Raw genomic sequence first — 8,005 nt, 5'->3', positions numbered from 1 at the left:
ACGGCCTTCCTGCGTCAGCGCGGATACACGCTGCCCAATTAGAGGAAGCGTGTCCTGGCGGCCAAGGGAGAAGCTACGGGTCCTACTTGGGGACAAACATCTCGACAATAATAATACGCTTCTATTTTTATTTTTGTTTTAATTTGAACGAAAGGCCACACTAGATATGCCCAGCTTTGAGCAGTAAGAACAATTTCGTTACCTTTGAAGTTTCCGAAAACATTCCACATGTATTTTTTTTAATTGATTCTTCACATCACGTCTATTAAGGCAGAAGACAGACTCGGACATTAATTTGCCCAAGAACACATAGCCCTTTTGGATTAAAAAAAGAAGAAGAAGAAGAAGAAAAAAAGCCAAGTCCAGGACAACTAAACGCAAAGTGAAATCCTGGATTGGACACTGGAACAGAAAAAGGACGTGAATGGGACAACTGACGAAATTTGAACAAGGTGTATCAAGTAATAATATTATTGTATCAATAGTTTTGATTTTGATAATTGTACTACGGTTATGTAAGATGTTAACTTTAGGGGATTCTGGGTGAAGAACATAGGGGTACTCTATACTATTTTTGCAACTTTTTGGAAACCTAAAATAATTTCAAATTCTGAGCCCTTATTGAGATGTCCAGTACATAACACGAAGTAGCTCATGGAAAGCTTTGTGTAAATTGAATCATTCGAAATATACTAAAACAATACACCCTTTAAAATAGGTAAGTTTTATTTCCCTAAAGTTTGAGAGATTCTTAATTTGTGGTTCTATACCACCTGCAATTGTCTGCAAATTTGTATATGTGCATATTTTTCTGAGAAGCTGTTTGTTCAGGCTACCAAAAGAGTCAGAACCCCCATCCCCAAACTTAAGAACAATGCATATAAAGAGATCCTATGGTAACTTTTTATATTTTTTGTTTGCATAATGAGTAATCTTACCTTAATCAGATTTGTGTGAACAGCCAACTTGAATATGCTTGTGATCTGCTGTTACGTGACAAGCCAGGACCCAGCAACAGTGCCTCTGTGTAGGAGAGTCCCCCTAAATATTTGTTAAATGAATACTAGATGAATGCTTTGCTTTTTTGTTTTTACTCACATCTCCCTGAAGCAGGGGTCTTCTTCATGTATGGTGCTCCTTTTCCTTCAAAATTCACTTTAAATTTAAGGCTGCAGTCCTCATGGGGGCCCTCAGAGCTGCTCAACAATCGTAGTTGCCCTGGGCAGGCTACTCCCCGACTCTCTAAGCGAAGCAGTTCACATCTCTTCTCTCACATGTTCAACACCCTCTCCCCTCTCCTCGCCTACCTTATGACCGCGATTCTTATTTCACATGAAAAATAGAAGCAATCAAAAGACACTTGCACCTTCAAAATGTACAACAACCCCCTGCATCTGTACCTGTTAAATGAACCACCAGTGCAGCGGATCCCGCTCCTCCAGCCTAGTAAGGAAGTCTGCTCCTGCAGTTACCTCCTCTCTCTCTCCCCTGCATAGTCAGGCTTTCTTTCTACTATTTTCTATTTTCTTTCTAATATTTCTTTCTAAAATTTTCCTAGTTTTCATTTCTAAAAGAAAATCCTCTCAGATACCATTTTCCACTGTTCAGATTGTTTAAAAAAGAAAAGTTTGGTAACAGTGAGACTGTGGGGAATACATGGCTGGTGAAAGTATAAGTTGATACAACTCTTATGGATGGCAATTGAGAAATATCTATCAGTATTGCAAAAACATATGCCTTTAACCCAGCAATTCCACTCCTGGAAGTTTATCCTATAGATATACTTGCATGAATGTATTGTTTAAAAATAAAGGAACATGGAGAACATTATGCATTAGTTTCCTGCCTTTTGCAATAAAAAATAGGAACAAATAATATTTTCTTATGTGTGCATGAAGAAAAGAATTGAAGAAAATACAAGAAATAATAAATTCAGATGGGAATCAGGAGTGAAAGGGAGACATTTTATACATAATGTTTTATGTGTAATTTTTAATCATGTGAAAGTATTATCTATTATGTTCCAAAAGTTAACAATTTTTTTAGAGTCAACCCTCACTTTCCTCCCTCACCATGCCTCTCCAGCCACATCTCATTTCTCTGATCTCCTTTACAGCCAGATCTAATAGATCTGCTCTATTCCCTCCTCGTCCTACTTCAATTAGGTTTTTGTTCCCACCGGTCCACTGAAACCACACCTATGAAGGCAGTGACTTCCAAGTTGCCAAATCCTCGGTAAAGTCTCAGTTCTGCTTTAACTGAACCACTCAGCAGCATTTGACAGTTAATCACTCCTTCTGGAAACCCTTTCTTCTCTTGGTTTTCAGAAGGATACCTTCTCCTATTTTCTCCAGCTTTGTTGATACCTTCATTAACTGCTCTGCTTCTGACCTCTAAATAACGGAATGCCCCAGGTTCAAACTTTTGACACCTTCTTTGTGTATATTCGTTCTATATATACTCCTGTCAAAGAATACCATGGAGGCAGTTAATTATATGCAAACAAATTTACTCATAGGAAGGAGAGAATCAATAGGTGACTGTCAACGAGGGTTTAAAAAATGGATTCATAAAAGACAGGGGGGAAATGTGGGATGTCCGGAAACCATGAGCCTTGTCTGCTTTTCTAGAGGGAAACTGACAAGCTAGCATTTTGCAAAGCAGTCAGTCTAGGCAGTCTGCCCTGGAGCTGGCTGGCTCAAGGCATCAATGAAAACAATGTTGGCTATTTATAGATTCTCCAGAAAACTGTTAAGTAGAAGTACACAGAACAGGTTGTCTCTGTATATTGTAAGAGAGAGAGAGAGAGAGAGAGATGGAATCTAAGACCAAGATGGAAGCCAGTCTTTTATAACCTAACCTTAGAAGTTACACCCAATCACTTCAGTTGTATTACTTTCATGGAATCTAAGACCAAGATGGAAACCAGTCTTTTATAACCTAACCTTAGAAGTTACACCCAATCACTTCAGTTGTATTATTTTCATTAGAAATGAGCCAGTGAGTCCAGCCCACACTCAAGGGGAAGGAATTAGAGAAGAACATGAATACCATACCAAGAGGCTGAGGGGCCCATCCTATGAACTACCTACCACAGAAGCTCTCTTTAGGGGGACTGAAGGCCAGTTAAGTATGGAGACATATTTAGGTTGATAATATTTTAGAGGATTTTTTTTTTTTTTTTTTTTTTTGTCTGCGTTGGGTCTTCGTTGCTGCGTGTGGGCTTTTGTCTAGTTGCGGTGAGCGAGGGCTACTCTTCGTTGCGGTGAGCGGCCTTCTCATTGCAGTGGCTTCTCTTGTTGCGGAGCACGGGCTCTAGGCGCACGGGCTTCAGTAGTTGTGGCACACGGGCTTAGTTGCTCCACAGCATGTGGGATCTTCCCGGACCAGGGATCAAACCCATGTTCCCTGCATTGGCAGGCGGATTCTTAACCACTGAGCCACCAGGGAAGTCCTGAGGATTTTGAAGTTAGGTAACATAATTAAAAGCCAGAAAGGATAGCTGTCATTGTAAATTACACAGCTTAAAGAGTTGAGAGGACAGAAAACAGGAATAAACAAAAGGTTAAAAAGTAAGAGAAAGAGGAGGAGAAAACTAATAAAATGCAAGTCTAAATGTAAATTTACAGTTTTAAGATTCATTTTCATTGGTCTCTTTTAATATATTCATTATCCTAGTTGTGTATTATAGAGGGATTATCCAGTGGTATCCTTGCTGGGAGTGTAGTTTGCATCTGTCAGGAATATGACTGTGTGCATGAGAGAGTTAACAGTGTTCATCAGGACCACTCAATTTATCTTACCAGTATCTGGGGATGATGTGGATAGTGAAGTTTCCTTTTAATGAGAGTACCATGTGTAATTTATAGTTTGTCAAGTATTTTACCTGTAATGTAAGGTTTTTGTTTATCCATAGAGAGAGTATTGAAGGTATTCCCTAGTGGGAAAAACAAAATAAGCTGTTAAATAAAGCATTTGCCTTTTATCAAGGGAAAATCTTGATCCAACCAGAAGATTTACAAACTATTATTAAACATATTTAAAGTTTTGAAGTAACTGAATGAAATTTATATAGAAATGCTTAAATGCCTCGAAGCTGGGTTCCAAGGCTTGCTCTACCCTTATAGTTTTTCCAGATCATAATAATTAGAGATAAAACAAGATTTGGTCCTCCACTGAGTTGCCCAGATAAAATTTTTTCCACCAATATTTTTGTAAGTTTAGAACAGATTTGTCCCTGCCACTTGGATTATTTTTGTTATCAAAGTATTAAAGGTCTAAAGATGGTTTTGGATGACATCAACCTGTATGAGGATTGTTTGAAATAACTGGTCTTTCTCTTTTCCTCCCTCCCTGTCAGCGTGGGGCCAGTTTGTGGCAATTGAACACGTCTTTCTTATTTAGAAATTAAACAACTTTTAGACAGCAATTAGATTAAACTTCTTTTTGTATTAATGAATGTAAAACCAATAAGGGCTACTTCCTTATATAATGCTTTTTAAAAAATTTTTCAATTGGTATCTTTAGTGTAGGCTTTAATTTTGTAAATTGAAATTTGCTTTAGATGTTGGATTGTCTTTAAGAAGCAATTATATTTCTTTTTAAGGTTTTGATTGAAAGCATCTGATAAAATCAGAAAACCTCTTTGCTTTCATAGCTTTAGTAACAATACTCTTAATAACAATATTTTTCTTTAAATAGCCCACACACTTACAATGTAAGAGGCAAATTTTTTTTTTTAGAAATATTTCGGTTTCTTATTTACATATAATTTTTAATCTCTGTAAGCCCATCAGAATGGAGCTTCATTAAATTTTGAGACCTTATAATAACAAATATAACCTGTATTCTGATTAATAATGGTGGATTACACTAGTTGATTTTCAAGTGTTAAACCAACCTTACATTACTGAGATAAACCCTATTTGGATATGATGTATTATAATTTATATATATATAAATATCTGGATTTGCTAACACTTTAAGGATTTTTGCATCTATGTTCACAAGGGATATTGAGCTGTAATTTTTTGTGAAGTTATTGTCAGGTTTTGATGCCAGGGTTTTATTCGTCTAATAAAACTAGTTAGGAAGTTCCCTCCTCCTCCATTTTCTGAAGGCGCTTCTGTGAAACTGAGGTTATTTTGTCCTTAAATGTTTAATAGAATTCACCTGTGAAACCATCGGGAGGCCTGGAGTTTTCTTTGTGGGAAGCTTTTCATAATGAATTTCACTTGTTTCGTAGATACAACGCTATGGCAGGCAGCTTCTAAAATGGTCCCTGTGCCAATAAATAATCTTTCAGCTCTCAATTCACCCTTCTTGCTTTGCAATAATGGACTGAATTCCTTTAAGCATCTCTCCTTTGCAGTGAGCACAATGATAAGCTTCCTCACTAGAGGGCACTGGAGGAGGAGGGGCTGTGGTCAGTGGTACGGCTGTAAGGACATGCAGTGTGTTCTTCCCCAGCCACAGGCCCAGCACATGTGGTTCCTTAATGATCTTGCAACCTCTGTCTGGACTAGCAATAATTTTCCTGTGACCCTCTCAACATGGAAATCAGTGTCCTGAAGGCCTCCTGTCTGCACTGGCGCCAGTTCCCTCCGCAGGCTCCTCTGCAGCTTGCCTGTGTTCCAGAGACTTGCTTTCTGCTTGCCAGCAACCAGTCCCAGCCTGGGTAAACCAGCAAACTTCTCTGCTGCCCAGTGGGCTGAACTTCACCTTCTCCAATGAGGTCTGCACCCCAGTCTTGATAAGAGGCCCCTTTCCAAGTCTGTCCTTCCTTAGTTACTCTCCCTAAGCCATAGGATACCATATGGGATTTCCTTTAATCTTATAGTCGCTCATCTACTAAATTTTAACAATTCTTTTGTGTCAAACATCCCCTCTATGGTTTTTATGTCCTGATGCGGGATAAAGAAGTCACTAGGTCCAGTCCACATTCAGGTGAGAGGATTATGCCAGGACATGAATACCAGGCAGGGGTCTTTGGCAGCTCTATCAGTCCGAGTGGGGTCTGGACCTAGTGACTTGCTTCTAAGTGACAAAACCAAGGGGATATTGTTTCCAAGATTAGGCTATAAAAGATTGTGACTTTATTGCGTGCTCTCTCTTGTGCAGGCGTGAATGCAACCTGGCCCCCACCCCCTGCTTGGTCCCAGGTTCTTCCTGCTTGCTGCTTGGATGAGCCAAGCTAGCATATTGATTGTAAGCTGCTCTACAGAGAGGGTCAAGTGGCAGAAAACTGAGGGCAACCTTCAGCCAATGAAAACCTGAGGCCGTCATTCCAACAGTTCAGGAGGAAGTGAATCCTGCCAATAATAAGGGGAGTGAGCTTGGAAGCACACCCTTCACCAGGAGAGCCACGAGATGACTGCAGAGCCAGCTAATGCCTAGGTTGTGAGAGACCCAGAGCAGAGGACTCCTCTTAAGTCACACGCAGATTCCTGACCTACAGGAACCGTGAAACAATGTTATTGTGTTAAGCCGCTAAATTGAGGGTACTTTGTTATGTGATAATCGGTAACTAATATTAAGAGTTATTCCAATTTTCCTTTCCATCCTGTATCTGTTTTGGTAAATTGTATTTTGAAGGAATTTGTCCATTTTTAAGTTAAGATCATATAGTCGAAGTTATCAATTTCCTTCAGAGGTTGACCAAGTACACTAATTTATCTGCCCAAAAAATACTTCAGAAACAAAAAACAATGTCCACACAAAGACATGTACACAAATGTTCATAGCAGCTTTATTTGTTAATAGTCAAAAAATCTAAACAACCCAAATGTTCTTCAATGGGTGAATGTTTAAACAAAATGTGGTATGTCCATACCATGGTATACTACTCAGCAATAAAAAGGAATGAACTACTAATACATGCAACAATTTGGATGGATCTCAAGGGAATTATGCTGAGTGAAAAAAAGCCAATCTCAAAAGGTTACAGTCTGCATAATTTCACTTATATAACATTCACATAATGACAAAATTACAGAGATGGAGAAGAAATCAGTGGTTGCCAGGGGCTAGGGATAGGAAAATGGGGGTAAGGGAGGGGAATGGACATGAATATAAAGGGGTAGCACAAGGGATCATTGAGGTGATGGAACAATTATCTTTTTTTTTCAGTTCTGTTATCTTGAGAGTTGTAGTGGTTCCACAAATCTACATGTGATAAAAACTGAACAGAACTACACACACACACACACGAATGCATGTGAAAGCGCGTGAAATCTGAATAAGTTCTGTAGATTGTTACTAATGTCAATTTCCTGGTTTTGATATTATAGTGTAGTTATGTAAGATACTACCATTGGGGGAACTGTATGAGGGTACATGGGTCCTCTATTATTTTTGCAAATTCCTGTGAATCTATAATTATTTCAGAATATAAAGTAAAACAAAACAGAACAAAAACAACTTCAGTTGATCTCATCCAGTCTCTTGGGTTAAAACATCTATTTTAAATAGCACTCCCCAGACCCTCCCCCCCCATTACTCTGCACCTAATTCTGAGTTGACTTTTGAGTGAAGACCTGAAGAATGTGAGAGATCTAGTGATGAAGATTCTTACAGGGGTCGGGAAGCCTCCTACCCTTACAGAACAGCAAGGGTAAAGGCCCTATGATGGAGCATGCCTGGCTGGCCCGGTGAAGAACTCAGTGGCCAGTGCAGCTGGAGCATAGTGAACAAAGTATCAAAGAAAAGACTTTGGCTTTCACCCTGAGTGAGATGAGAAGCATTTGGAGGGTTTTGAGCACAAGAGTGAAGTGATCAAACTGACATTTTAAGAGGATCTCTGTAGCTGCTGTGGTGAGAATAAACTGAAGGGAGGCAAGGGCAGCAGCAGGGAGAACAGGAAGCCATCACAGTTCAGGTGAAAGATAATTGTGGCTTGGACCTCAGTGGTGAAGTGGTCAAATTCTGAATATTTATTTTGAAGGCAGAGCTGACAGGACTTGCTGCTGGACTAGGAACAGTAGTCAAGGGGGAAATAACTGAAATG

The 8,005-nt window shown here is 39.3% G+C and overlaps 1 long non-coding RNA gene across 1 annotated transcript; it reads left to right on the top strand.

Annotated features, from left to right (window-relative positions):
* Position 1: 1 nt before the first annotated feature.
* LOC137770491 (uncharacterized) lies at positions 2-6,873 on the top strand. The gene is made up of 2 exons (XR_011075181.1): positions 2-452; positions 6,121-6,873. It is a non-coding gene; the product is annotated as an uncharacterized lncRNA (long non-coding RNA).
* The last annotated feature ends 1,132 nt before the right edge of the window (positions 6,874-8,005 follow it).

This window comes from Eschrichtius robustus, chromosome 10 (assembly GCF_028021215.1).
Source record: "Eschrichtius robustus isolate mEscRob2 chromosome 10, mEscRob2.pri, whole genome shotgun sequence".
Taxonomy (NCBI): Eukaryota; Metazoa; Chordata; class Mammalia; order Artiodactyla; family Eschrichtiidae; genus Eschrichtius; species Eschrichtius robustus.
The sequence above is the reverse complement of the archived record's forward strand: the minus strand, read 5'-3'. Positions and strand labels throughout refer to the sequence as shown.